This window comes from Colius striatus, chromosome 18 (genome assembly GCF_028858725.1).
Source record: "Colius striatus isolate bColStr4 chromosome 18, bColStr4.1.hap1, whole genome shotgun sequence".
NCBI lineage: Eukaryota > Metazoa > Chordata > Aves > Coliiformes > Coliidae > Colius > Colius striatus.
In genome coordinates, this window is record NC_084776.1 from 8608810 (window position 1) to 8624086 (window position 15277).

General features: G+C 44.1%; 1 protein-coding gene across 1 annotated transcript in view; it reads left to right on the forward strand.

The window, feature by feature from the left end:
* The window catches only part of SHISA6 (shisa family member 6), a 224378-nt gene that overhangs the window by 65503 nt on the left and 143598 nt on the right, over window positions 1–15277 (forward strand). The gene's annotated exons all lie outside the window — the stretch shown is intronic.

A 15277-nucleotide genomic window follows, 5' to 3' on the forward strand; every position in this document is an offset into this window, starting at 1 on the left:
AGAACATGAAGCTTTCAGTCAGGAACAGATCTCTTCATGTCAGCTTTTATGACTCTTGGACAGTCCTACCATCAAGTGAATGAAGAGAATCTGGGTTTTTGCCAATAATTCATATAGCTGACATACAGTTTCTGGATGACAGCCTGGTTCCTCAACTAAAGAGCTGATTCCAAGCCTGCTTGCTGCCAATGACTGATATTTTTTAATTGATGTCAATGGCACTGGCTTGGATCTGCTGCAGAGAAGAAACTTATGTACTGTTGTTGCACACCTGGCCCTTGAGAAAATGGTTGGTTTGCTTTCCCAATGTGCATTTCCCTCTCTGAACAAGGAAGGAATTAAAACCACGTTATATCCCCTCCTAAAAAGGAAATAAAACAACTGTAGCTGATGTTCCTGGAAGAAACGTGCTCACAAAGTGAACAAGGAGGAGTTTACTGGTCAGGTTGAAAATTGATCCCTGACTCTGGGAGTCAAACTAGGTTTTTCCAGTGGGAGTTTGCTCACTTTCTGGGATCAATGGATGAGACAGACTGAGCTCGAGGGTTTTGCCTTCACAGCTATGATGGGAAAAATGTTAGTGCAGGGTGTGAGATGCAGATGTGCTGAGTCAAACCCCTCATCCTACACAATCAGATTTCCAAGCAAATCTCTTCTTTACCTGAGGCTATATCAGTGCACACAATTCACAACCTTCTCTTTGGAAACATAGCCCTTCAACATTTTATTAAGGTACTATACTCTTATCTATTATTCTTATGTTATTACCCTGCCACAGTTGTTTAAAATGTAACCTGAGTTTTATTTCAAGGTATATATTACTGTTGTTAATGTAAGATATGCTGAGATACCAGGAGCATACAGGCTATAAAGGTATGTCCTCATATTCATTTTAAACCAGGAAACTAAAAATAGACCCACTTCAAGTATATGTGATGAGAATAACCTCAAGTTCGTGTTAGGAGGTAGAATATGAACAAAGAGTTTAAGTGGGCCTGGCAGAGTGTCTGTGCATGGAGGGAACTAGAGATTAAGGTTTGTAAAGCAGATTTGGGACAGAGAAAGTAGTTCAGTGAGTACTATGTATCCTCTCTGTACAGCAACTGAAAGGCATGGAATTAAAAGTGCTGAAATCGCAACAGAGAGCAAGAAATGTTTTTTGACTCAACGTGAGCATTAGGCTGTGGATCGCATTGTCACAAGGTGCTGTTGAGATCAAGAATGCACTGGAAACAAAACAGATCAGGATATTTTCATGGCTAGTGATTCAGGCAAAGTTACTCTGTTAAAAGAGCAGTGAGGGAAGTAACATAAACCTTCAGGTCTGAGGCTTAAGTGTTTCAGACTATTGGGACTGAAGAAAACCTCCTTGAGTTCATGCTGTCTCATAAGCACTCATAGCAGGGATTCATCTTGTAGAAGTTAATACTGTGTACCCACAGAGTACCAGAAATACCCTCCATTCATTCCAGTTTGGTGTGACCTGGGTGAAAACTGGGACACTCCAACTAAGGGAAGTGAGAACTGCTCAGTCACTGCATGGGAAGAGGTCAGGTCACAACTGAGAAGTCAGCTAGAGTGGCCCTCTTGAAGATGGGCTTGAGGTGGGGGACAGAGCTGACACTCACTGCTTCATTGCAGCCTCTGGACTCAACCACAGAGAGGGTACAGCTTGGATGCTGTGCTTGGTGACACCTCAACCTTTTTTCTCAAGGTCCCTCATTCTGCTTGCAGCTCAGGGTCTTGGCTGAGGTTCACCCAGCCTGGTGGGGTGTCCAGCTTTGTCCTTTTTCCCAGATGAGGCAGGAGCTTTGGTGTCCTGAGTGCTTCTGTCTGTTACATGGAAACAGAGTACAAGCAAAACACAGATCCATGGTTGTTGGTGGGTCATTGACAGCCCCCATAGCTTGGCAAGGAGGTGTTTAGCTTACTGTAGGCTGCAAATCCCCAGGAGTGGGCCTCACCATCTGCAGCTGTGTCTAAGGAAGTACAGGGCTGGCCCAAGTCAACAAGCAAATGAGTCTAAGCAGTGCAGGGGAAAGATGAACAGAAGATAAACGTGTGACCCATCCTCCAAAAAGCAAAAGCCCTCCAAAAGCAAAGCAGAGAGTAAGACAGGTCCTGTCAGCAGCTTGACAGTTTCCAGATCCCTTCTGTGTCTTGTGGTACATCCTGACACAGACCCTGTCATGTAAACACACACATAGCCCAGTGACTCCACGTCTCACCAGTGTTGAAGCATCCCTCCCTGGCTCGTTCAGGCAGCACCCCATGCCAAGTGTCATCAGTTCTGACTTCTCTTTTGGTGAATGACAGGAAGAAGTTGTGCAAAATGATCATGCCCCATGTTTCAGTGGCTTTTCCTGCTTCTGGTGAGGTCTCTGGGCTCTCCTGCAGCCTCTCTCTAGTGCAGTGCAGACACACGTGGTGACGCTGCGTGTTGTCCATTCACAGAATTGCATGTTCAATTGAGCACGCTGCACTAAGACCATTCTTTTCTATTTCCCTGCCATTCCTTCACTTATAAAACAAGCCTTCTGGAAATTCTCGAGCTTCAGGTCCCATTTCTCAAGATGCCTAACATGGCTGGCAGTCTTCTTTTATTCTTCACGTGCCAGCAGCAGCGACACAGAGCATGACAGAGCATGAGGGATGCAGCCAGCCACAGCCCACACGTGGCAGGGAGCCACTGGGACAGCATGTCCACAGCCTCCATCACACATCTCCTTCCAACCTGCCACAGAAGAGAGCTCTTCCTCCTGTTGTCAAGGATATTGTACACTGTCATGATCATGCTCATTACAGAGCTTTCACCCCTTAGTTGTGAATAAGGATTTGTACAGAGCAAGGAAAACCAAGCTGCTGTTGGATTTTCTAAATGAGCCTTTCAGAGCTGCTGGTTTCTTTTTCATATGCAGATAAGACAGAAGTACCTTGAAATATTTAGGTGGAACTGCACAGGAGACACTGAACTGGGGATGGCAGTCATAACAGAGGCAACTTTTACCATTTTCAAAGCCTTTTCCTGCAGCAATATTTCCCAAGAAAGCCATCAGATAAATTGGGATGACTATCTTAATTTAATTTTGAGACAGGAACAGGACTGGAACATGGATCAAACGTGACACATAGATCAGAAAGGTAGTTTAATGGAAATAAGCTGGAGACTAAGTGGGAGGAGGAGGTACAGTGACTATACCTTGGACTATGGCATTAGTTGTGGCTGCTGTACACAGCTGAGGTTAAATGTCAGAGCATACCAGAAAGGGGGTTCCTGGGGCATCCTCAGGATGACTCAGGCAGTATGGAAGAGTCAGTCAGAAATCAGACGTCTTCAATCTGTCCTTGCACCAAAACATCAGGCTCTGGATTATCTTCTTGACCTGATGGTGTTTGGGCTTTCCCTTGGTCACTTGCTAATGCAGAAAGGCATAAACATCTTTCCTTCACGAGGATGAGGAGATATCCATGCTCAGGTGTTGTTCAGGCTTTAGGACAGTCTCATCCAGAAATCCTTCTGTCCTAGATGTCTGGAAACATTATTGGTAAAGCTGAGATTTGGCAATAGTGACCTTTTTCCCCCTGGTTTCTACAGCAAATCTTGAGCAGCATTTGAGAGGAAGTGAGAGCGTGTAAGCAGGGTTAATTTATCCTCTTCAGGTTCCCTTTTATCATCCTGCAGCGTGGGGACTGGCTGTAACTACAAAGACAATTGGCAGCAGCGTGTCCACACAAATGCCAGTTCAGACATACTTACCAGCAGAAATTTGGCAGTGTTAATATCCTCTTCACATTTTGCAATGAATCAGGATCCTTGTAATGTCACTGTGATTTCTGGTCCCTTTTGATCCATAAGCTGGACTGAGCCTACCTGCCAGGCTGCATTGCTGCTTGGGGAAGAAGCCCATGTTTGTGGTTACGTGTTGCACATATAGATTTTCCAGGCTTGTTTGAGTTACAGCAGATATTGTCTCTGTTGGTACTGTCCAGGGAGAAAGAGGCCCTGCAGTGAAGCACATTCCAATTTGCATGTACAGAGCAGGTCCAGAGGGGTTTCATCTTAACCATGCCTAATTTCTCCCCAAGCTGCCAGGGTGACTGACTCAAAAAGAGGCTTCTCTCATTCATCCCATTTGAGGATCCTCACCTGATAAATGCATAGTCCTTGCATTGATCAGATACCCAAGACAGAAACCTCCAGCTTCTGGGGGTTAATATGGGCCATCCATCAGGGAGCTGAAAGAAGGAACCAAAAAAGGTGCCTTTGAGTTATTATCTGGTCTTCTCTAGATAAGAAATCACCCACAGGAGCTGCAGGAGCCACTGAGAGGCTTCTCTTTGTTTACTGTGTTCAAGGAAGATGAATTCATTATGGAGCAGTAACAACACTGTGCTGTAAAGAGGCTTTTCTGGGGAGGAGTTGTCCTGCGAGGCAAGATGAGACTACAGTTTAGCTTGTTTAGCCTGAAAAGGAAGACTGGGAGACATGGGAACACCCTACATCACAGCAGTGGCCTAGTAGCTGTGAGGGAAAATCATGTGGAAACTGAAGAACAGTACCAGCAGAAAGACAAGAGAGTGAAGGTACTCATGGATAGATTTAATGCAGGACATTTAAAGGTCAGAGCTGTGAAGTTGTCCACTGATCTAAGTGACTTGATCTAGGTGAAGCTGCTTCTGCAGGGTGGTTGGACTGGATGATCTCTAAAGGTCCCTTCCAACCTTACCATTCTATGATTCTATGATCGTGAAGTGAGTGTACTGGTGTGCAGTGGGACAAGCACACTAGCTCTGTAGCATGGAGCTTGGTCAGTTTTCAGAGCAGCACTGTCCCAGCATTCATGGTACAAGGCTTGGAGGATGGTTCCCTTTTTCTCACTTGGGAGCACTGTGAAGAGGTTTGGAGCCCAGCAGGGACAATGTTTCTGTCAGAAACCCAAAGTGCCTGATGGAGAGTAGAATAAAGGACAATTTCCCAGAGAAGGATGGATAATTCAAATCTTTACAGTTCTGTTCTGAAAGGACAAATATCCCTCAAGAAAGAGCTGTTATCCCTCTGAGTCCATCAGCTTCCAGCTGCTCAGACTTCCACTAGAGTTGTGTCTATTCACAGCCTTGTTCTGCAGGAACTGAATGAATCAGAAACAAAGCAGATCAGGATATTGCATTCCTCTCTTGTATGCCCACTGATTTGCTTGCAAAGATAAGTCCTATGCCTCAAATATCAAGTCTCCAGACCTTTCCAAAGAGGGGAGAAAATTCAGTCCAGTGGAGTGGAAAGGACAGCACTCCAACTCATACCTGGGACTGCTCCCTGCCCCATGTTACACTGCAGCCAACTCTCTTTCTCAAGGCAACTCATGTTTTACAAGGATCACAATAGCTTTGGAGGTTCACACATTGGTCACGTAGATGGGATTTCATCTTACATACACCATGTAAACATGGGACTTCTAGTGTCAGTTGGTCACATAGGCTCTCCAAGGTAGAAAGTGAGAGGTGGACATCTTTGCAGCACTTCAGCTCATCCTAAGACAAGTGAGCTTCTCTGTGTACATAACAGCCTAGGTGACCAACTAGAATTTGTGTACAAGATTTATGATTAAACCCAGGGTGTTTAAAATGACAACCCTTAAAACCACAGATGGCAGAGGCCTTTCTTCTCTGCCTATTCATTCTCTTCCTTTCAATGGATCTTCCTTTGTGCCAGCACAAGCACTGATGTGGTCAAGAGCCAGTTACTTGGGAGCAGAGACCGACCTCCACCTCACTCCAGCCTCCTGTCAGGGAGTTCCAGAGAGTGCTCATGTTTCCCTTCAGCCTTCCTTTCCCCTTGAAGCCTGCTTGTAGAGTCACACCACACTGCATCACAGTTAAAAAGCATGGCATTATCAAAAGACTACTCTGGATCTGTAGCTGGCATCATATTTGAGATTTGTGTTATAAAGTACAAGAGCTCCAGCCACCACAAGCTGGATTTATCTTGCTTGTATTGATCTGTGCTCCTCCACAGTAATTTCTTCTTTTAAGGACTCTCAGGTGTTTCCACGTCAGTCTTCACTGATAGGGGGAAAAAAAGACAGCAAAATAACTGTTTGTATGTGTGAACAGGAGAATTCATGTTGGGGAGCCAGAAGGCTACAGACAGAGAATGAGGCTTGCTAGGGTGCTGATTCCAGAGCACCCCAGAGGCTGAGATTTCAATGTGAGACACTCACACAAAAGGGGTGGCTTCTTCCAAATGCATTCTCACTCTTTCTGGTACAGAGGAAGAGGACAAAAAGAGGGGAGAGCTAAAACATTGCAGTCTGCAGCCCAGCACTTTGTCGTAAGAACAGGGCTCACAAAGCTGTTCTCCCAACAGGCTCCATGGCAGCAAAGGCTTCAGGAGTGTCCACTTAGCATCTTTTTTCTCTAGTATGCTTTTTCCTTAAGAAAGATGACAGTGAGAATGTGTCTGGATGCAGATTTGTCTGAACTGTAAGGATTTTAACATGCCTGTGCTCCTACACCACCCCACACCTTAAGCCAGCTCCTGATCTCATGCTGAGGCTGCACGCAGAATTACAGACCGTGTGCTGCTAAATCAGCCTCACCACACAGTGTGAGGCAAGTTCAGCAGAAACCCATGCTTCTGCTTTGCATATCTGAGCCATTTGATGGTCTCCTCCAATGTCCAGGAGCTGTAAATGTTCAAGAGTTTGACATCAAAGAAAAAAAGGTTGGAGAAAACAGCAGAATAAGTGTCCATCACCATCTGAGCCATGATTCTTTCCTGGCAAAGGCTGATGTGACGACAAAGTGTGACTATTGCTTTCACAATAGGGTAAGGCCAGTACAGACATTTCCTATGTTCACATATCCTATTGTGAACAGCCCTGGCCAGGAAGTAAAGGTGGCAAACAGATGAGGGTAGGCTTAATTGGCAGACTTCTGTCACTGTTGAGCTACTTTGAACCGTGGGGACTAGAGCAAAGACAAACATCAAGACAAACTGGACAGGATTAGGAGCTGCAGACTTTGACTTAGTTGGAAAAATCTTTTTTCTCCCCTTCTTTTTTTGTCACCAGGGAAACAAAAGCAGAAATGACAAATGCTGTCAATTTATCAACATTTTCCGTGGGTATTTTTTAGTCTTCTGATGAAAAACAAAGCATATGTATTTCTGAGTTTAAAACTATTTGATTCCCTTTCTAAGCTGTCAGAGGGCTGAAGGCACAGGTGGGCTTCCTTGGATGGCATTTTGGACCACCATCCTCTCTCAGTTCCTTGTCTGGCCTCCATCCCATGAGTTCTCATCATCCCTCTTGGGCAGAGCCACCAACATGTGTCACAGCCACCTTTGTCTTCTCAAGGTGTCATCTGTCAGGGCACCGTGACCCAGAACAGGGACATGAAACACCTGAGTTGCAACTCAAATCTTCCCTGGAGACAAATTAGTTTAAACCAGTTCTGTTTCCAGTACAATTTCAGTTGATAATAAAGCACCTTATTCCTGGCTAGGATGCAGGTGCCTCAGTGGGGAAGGAGGGTTTGGTGAAAGGCAATGTTTTTCTAGATGTGTTTAAGAGAAAAATACAGACTTTCCTCCCTGTAAAACTTTTGCAGTACAGCCTTTTGATTTGTGAAGTTAATCTGGAAGAAATCATAGGAAGTGAATTGAGGAGCTGTGACCTGCTAGGACTTCCCTTAGCTAAGAGCCATGTCACTGGAGATTATGTTTAGCTGGACCGATAAATCCTGCAGAGATTTCTATGCAAGTGCCTAGTGGAGAGCAGAGCTCTCTGATTATCCTGTTGCTATTTGTCAAATGCAAAGGACCATGTAAAAAAAATTATTTTCAGCCTTCAGAATTACTGTTCTTTCCCTCTGCTTTTGATGTCCCAGGAGAAAATAGCCCTTTGAAGCAACTTAATTTCTTCACAGCTATTAACAAATCTTTCAGGGTCCCAGGGTGACATACCAGGTCCGGTCTGACTCATTCCTTTTGAGTGTCTCCTTCCAGTCAGAAATAACTCTGTGTGCAGCCATAAAAAATGTGAATCAATTAATGTATTTTATTAAGTAGAAAGGCAGATAAATCCCTCAATCAGGGGAATGCGAATTGCTGCCTCTTGTTTCTTCTCCCTCCCTCTTCTCTTTGAATCCGGCTTCTTCAATAGATCCTTTTGGATATTGACTCCCAGTTCATGTGGCTATTTTTGCAGCTGAGCCTCAGATGTTCTGTGTGTGGGAAAGATATGTCAAGAGGACACTGGATCATACTTCAGGAGATCATTAGCTTGCTGGGAGAATAAGGAATTTTCAAATGATCTTGGCTAGGGAGCACCAAGTTTAAGAGGAGCGTAGGCTGGACTGGGAGAATGAGGCAGAGGTAATGGCTTCCCGTTGAGTATGTGGGTGTATAGTACATGGGGAACTCAATGAAAATGCATCCTATGCACATACGTTAGTGGTATTTATATTAAGGAACACGGCACACTGCTCCTGGATTAACTCTGCCTGCAGCCTCCTCCCTTGCCATGATCTCATCCGTTGGATCCCACCATGTATTTCCCTGGAACTGAAGAAAGAAAAGAGTTTCCTTTTCTTCTCCTCTGTTCCCATCTCTTCATGTTCCTGCAGCCTGTGCCCCAGCTGTGACCAGGCAGCCTCACCACTGCAGCCACCAGCCCTTGCCCAGCTCCAGAGCTGCCTTCTTCCCACTGCCCTTCAGGCCTACGCTCGTGTGAGCTCAAGGGTGTGTGGGAATGCACTGCTACATTTGGGCTGCATTTTTTGGGCTTAGTAGGTAACTTCTAATACTTAAAAGCATGAAAATATAATAGCTAAGACCCATATTTCCATTGCAGCTTCTTATGCAGTAGTCAAACATCAGCAGCAAGCATTAGCAAGGGTGTTTTAGCATCTGTTGAGTTTGCACCAATGACTGGTTGTACACACAGATAAGGCTTAGTCCAAAAACCTGCTTGCTGCTATTTTTAAAGGGGAGAAAAATACTCTGGATAATCTCTCCATGAAAATAGGTACATGAGTCAGAATGCACATCAAGAAGCAGTCAGGAAAGGCTTTAAATAATAGGATTCATTCAGCTAGAGCATCTAATCACCCCTGAAAGTGAAAGATTAGTTAAAACAAAAGAGTTATTATCTAGGAAAGTGAAAAGGGAATTTGAATTTGTTCATTTCCTCAGAAAGAGAGTGCAAGGAGTCTGCATTTCATTATGCACTAACCTGAAGGGCTTCAATAGCCCCCACGGTGGAAACAGAACTACAACAATTCATGAATACCTGTGAAAATAACTCCCTGCACCCTTGCTTCTGTTTAATGTGCTTTCCAGGAGAGTGGCTTGAGAAGGAGCAGCAGGGGCAGCTCTATCCCAGCTTGTGTCTGGGGGCATCCAGAAAAAAGCAGCACAGTCTACAATGAGTGGCTCAGCACAAGGCTTTTCAACCAAATTCAAACAGATTCCTCTGTGCTGTGGGTTGGAGCAGAAGTTCGAGGCAGAAGAATATTTAGGAAAGGGGGTTTTTTTTACTCTTTAAAAGAAAATGTTCCAAACCTGTTGTGCAATTACAAGAAGTAATAAAGGGAATGGATTTTAATTAAAAACAAACACTCACACTTGGTTATTGCCAACAATTTGCTCTGCTTTAACTGCTTGGGTTTTTGCTTTGTTCTTTCCTTCAAACTTGAGATTTAGTCTGGTACATTTTTAAATGATGAATATGAATTACTTGAACTTTCAGACTTCATTTATTATCTGCCCATGCTAAAGATGTTACTGTAGCATCTGATCTATGCTGACACTCAGTACAAAAATCACCTTGTTTTTTTTTCTTCTTCCCTCAAATGTGAGAACTTTGGGGATGGTGGGATGCTGCATAACAAAAAGTAGGAGGAAGAAAGGAGAAGAAAGCAAGCTGATACTACTAACAATTTATGTACAATGCTGGAAGCTAACTTCCCTTTGCTTTGGTTTCTGGAAATTTCATGTAGCTGTGCAGTAGACAGTTTGGTTGCCCTCATTACAAGTAGAGAGACAAGGAGAAGTCAGGATATTTGCACACAGCTCAATTGTAGGGCTGAGACTGGGAACCTGTGTGACTTTCATGGGCTGATACTGGGTGAATCTAAACAACACTGGCATTGTGGAGCAGAGGCAAACACCAGCTGATATATCAAGATGCCAGTACAATACATATGCAGCATCTTTCCCTTTGATTTCATCACTCAGTTTTGCAAATCAAGAGTTCCAGGAAGCTGTATCCTTTTTTACTTATAAGCCCTTAGACTACATTCAAAGAAAGATATTATTCATTGTTGTTGTTGCTATTTTTGCTGTTGTTGTTATCATTATCATCATCATCATAATTATTGTTATTATCAACATTATTATCAAAAAACCAAGGAGACTGTCTCTTCTGGTTAGTGCAGGTGGTGAGACATTAGTTGAGAAAGTGGCATTTGGTTTGACAAGACTGTTCCTTGGGGAAAGAAACAATTAATAATCACACTTGAATTTAGTCAGTAGATCTGAATAACATCCACTTAATGTGTCAACAGAGTTAGCTAATAAACATTCCACATCTCCTCCAACTGTATTGAAAGCTCTGAAGAACAGCAAGGTACAGGAAGCAGTCACATGTAGTACCAGGATTTGAGAAAGGGATGGACAGTTGTCCTGGCAGTGGTCATCTGCTAAGTCTGATTTCATCCTTGGTACAGGCTTCATTATTACAAGCAGCATTATAAACAACATCAGGCATGAAATCAGAATTTACAGTAAAAATGTTGGGAATTTTATGTTTGTAAAGAAGGTACCAAATAGAGGGCAAAGAGAGATCTTCAAAAAGCAAATTGCACCCATCAGATACACGTTCTGCTGATATGATGCTAGACCTGTGGCATAAAGAGGTGGAGATGCAGGTTCTTCCTGCCTTAGAGTAAAGAGCAACCATAAAACCACATCAGTCCTTTGCAGCTCTGCCCACATCAAACCATGTGGGATCAGCATCAGACTCAGTCTGCCTTGGTTTCAGTTGAGTGTTTCGAGCCCTGGCCCAGGCTGCCCAGGGAGGGTGTGGAGGCTCCTTCCTTGGAGGTCTTCAGGATCCGCCTGGACACGTTCCTGTGTGACCTGATCTAGGTGGGACCTGCTTCTGCAGGAGGGTTGGAAGGTCCCTTCCAACCCCATTATTCTGTGATTCTATGATACTGTTCTTGTGAAATCCTTCATGCAATTCATGCAAATCACCTTGGAGACAAGTGCTGACTGGGCAAGAGCAAAAACTGGTCAGAAGACTGCAATGAACAGATAGTGGTACACAGCAGCAAACAGAAGGAGCTGCCAAAGAGTGCTAAAAAAGGCCAGTGTTTGCTCTCTTCTCATTCTCTTATTAACCAGAGAGCAGGCCATGTGTTAAATACATCAAAATTTTTTCTCTGGCCTCATGCCTTGGGTAAAGACTCAACAAGCATCTTTACTCATCACGCTTTGAAGGATCTTGTCAGATGTTGGTTTATCTTTCCTTGAGGGGCCTTCTCTAGTGACTAGATAAAGTCCTTTGCCTTTGGATAAGGGAAAGAGGAAGGCAGATCCTGCCACAGGTACTGCTGTGGGCAGAGCCTAGCTTTGGAGCAATTGTCATCACAACTGTGGGGCTCTGAGGGTGCCACAAACATTTGATTCAGATGCTAAAGCTGCTAAACTACCTCTGTCTTCATGCCCTCCTGTGAGGCAAGGACTGAGCAACTGGCTGCCACTGGTGACACCACAGTCAGACATTGATTTCCTAGTGCTGGTACAGAGAAGGCTGCAACTTTGACAAGTCTCTTCAACTTAGTACATGCACCAGTCCCCAGGAGCCAGGGCAGAGTTCAGGAAACTGCTAGTTTTTTGTGGTCTCCATCCACAGGCAGAGAACTTGCTTGTCATATGGGCTGGAGCTGAATTGCAGTAGCTGCTATCTATTAGCAGAACTTCTGCAGCTGCCACCAGCAAAGTCATGCTCAGTCTTGTGCAGCAGGGTGACATTTAGTGAAAATTGCTCTCAAGACAAGGCTGCAAAGCCCTCATCTGATCTAGGATGTTCTCTGTGGCAGAATTGGAGAGATGGAGACCAGGAGAGGGTCACATGAGAAAACATCCCACATATCTTGCCCAAAGAAAGTGGCAGGAAACCATTGCTCAGAAGTGTTGGCAGGAATCTGAGACCCCTTTTCATCATATGTATTTTTACAGGAGATCTCAAAGGACTCAGGTTGCTCTCTGAAAAGCTTATGGCAAGAATACAGCCTACAGAATGCTTGGAGAAGTAATTGGTGTCATGGAAGGACAAAGGAAATGTCAAAAGGTCTTGGCCATCTGTCTTCCATCTGTTTGATCCTTGTACAGAATTCTCCCATTTTATGGAAAAGACATCCAGGTCTTCAGTGACCACAGAATAGTGTTCCATGGGTAAAAAAGGATAGGGTGAAAAAAGGACAAACATCACTGATATAATTACAGAGCTGAAGGAGCAGCAGCAGCTTACAAACTGTAGTAAGCCTCTCATTAATATGGCTGAGTGATGACTGTATAGATGAGCAGGGCTTATTTAACAATAAATGTCATATTTACATAACATATAGGATGATACAGGCAGATGTAACTGGGAAATACATTAAATTAGGAAAGAAAAATTAGGATTGAAAGCTAAATAAAAGATTGCCAATGCATGCTGTAGGCAAAAACAGTATTGGAGGCATTCAGAAAGATTGCTGTTACTGGAATCTGAGTGGTACCAGTGGCAGGCAGGGTATTTAAATCACCCAGATAACACTGGAATTACTAAGCTTTAAGCTAAATTTATATTTATTGGGGCTGCTCTATTTTACTGGAGGGGAAAGGTGTAGTGCAGTGCTGTAGCTGTAACTTTGGGATTTGCTTTCAAGCACAAATATTGTGTGGGTGCAATATTCCTTTTATGAAGTGCCACTTATCCCAGGAGAGCAAAGATGATCCATCCTGGGTGCTGCCACGGACTGTGATCCCAATGCTCTTATCAATGAATTATCCATTTAATCCATTTTCTCAGACCAATAAACCTTCTGTACATATAAATCATGTGAGGTCATTCATTAAACAAACCAGTTAGAAAGGCTCCCAACAAAATTAACAGAGATCCAGCAGCTATTCTGGCTAATCAAGCCTATTGGAGTGGCTACGGAGTTACAGCATGTTCCAACAGCAGCTTCACCTCATTATGGAATTGATTTATTAGCAGTTTCAGCAGATCAAAGGGACTAAATAAGCACTGTCTGGATGGGACTGCCAGAGAACCTCTGTGACGAGCCAAGTGAGTGATGAGTCTGAGATGGGGACCTGTGGCAGCAACCACACATGATGCACCAGCTCCAGCTGGAATTACATATCTAGTCCTCCTCCATGGGCTTTGGCTAGTTGGTACCAATGAGAGGTAAAAGTGACATTAACACTTCTGTGAGATGGATAACAGAGACATTCCACTTCATAGATTTCTCAGCGTCACTTAGGTACATGACTAAAGCTGTGGGGATGAAAATCAGACCTGAGCCATACAGGAGCTGTGATGGGCACACAGAAGAACATGCTTTACCTGATGATAGCCATGTGTGCAGTGAAGCTTGGGAGCAAACTCAGCAGTAACTTGTGGTTGGATATGCAGGCAGTAGCACGACCTCACAGCTGGGCAATGCTGTGGAGGAGGGAAGGCAGCTATGCTCAGAGCAACGTCCTTTGGCATCCAAAGATCTTCCACCTCTTCCTGCAAGCAGTGCCACAAAGCAAGAAAACCTGCTCCCTTGCAGCCTACATCAAAATGAGTGGTAGAAAGCACTTGCCCATACTCATTTGCCTGTCAGAGCGTGTGCTCCAGTGTCCGAGCCACACAAATCCAGCATTTCACCTCATCTGAGGCAGCTTTGGAAGATGTAGGTGTGAAAGTCCACACATCTACCTCTCTGGTACAACCTGCATGAAACCCCCACATACTGCATTGGTGGGCTTCATTTTGGATTCACAGGTGCATGACTCAGGGTACAGATAAAAGAGAATCACAGCGCTGTTAATCATCAGGTCCCTGAAGTTGGTCACGGCCTCAGAGGTGGTGTAGGGCAGTCTTCTACTTTATCTTGGCTTCAGAAATGTCAAATACTTGGGCTTAAAGTCAATAAATAGAGTTAGTTTCAAGCACTCCAATTTTGAAGTCATTAGGTAGCTGAAAGTGCAAAGAGCACATGGCTGCATCTTCAGAGCACTATTGAGAATTTCACTAGGTGCTTTTTAGTTGCTCAGGAGCTATCAATATCTGACTTTAATTGCATTTGATGTCTAAATTAACAGAATTTCTGATAATGGCATCATTCAAAATGAGCAATAAGATGACAGCCAGAGTAGTCTGAAAGCCAAGATGCTTGGAGGGCACTGCTGGGTCAGGGTAAGGCAACCTGGGCATGTGCTTTCCTTTCTAACTGCAGAAAATGCTGAAATTATAGAATGAAGCATCTTGTTTGATGCCAACTGCCACCTTCAGTGATGATTTAAGTAAAAGTGGGAATCAGTGAAGGAGCAAGTGACCTTCTCTTGTTAGGGACTTTTTTTTTCCTGCTCTTTCATGGTACACTCATAATTGCTACTAAGCTTTCTCAAAAAGAAAAGAATGACCAAATTGCAAATGCAATTACTGACTAAAACATCCTTGAGAAGCCCAGAGTGTGTGAATAGGGGAGGCCTGTCTTCACCTGAGGACTTTCCTGGTCAATCTGACTTTCATGACTGATCTCACACAAAGAACAGGACTCAGTTTATTTTCACACTTCCTTTTCTTCCTTTGAAGAGGAGGAAACCTTCACACCACCTTTCTTGTGCAACAAGGCACGCATCCCCAGAAGTCAAAGCAATCCTGTTTGAGATCTTCGTGCTCCCCTTGTATCCAGTGTGGTAGAGACAGTTTGCTGTGGGAGACCAGCAAGACCTGTGTCTAAGTGTAAGAAGGGGCAATGAAATGCAGCAGATGATGCTTGGAAGCAGTTGTTATATGCAAAGGAGAGGTGTCAGCAAGCTTTAGCTGTGCTGGGGATCTAGCTGAGTGGTGGGCTAACAATGGTCAGTTTGGGAACTCAGATGTAACTGGTTCCTAAAAACAAAACCTGAATTTGCAGTTTCCTTCCTTGTTCACCAAGCGATATGTGTGTCAGGGTGTATCTTCAGGGTGTACCTAGTTTTGGGTCCCTCACAATAGGAAAGACACTAAGG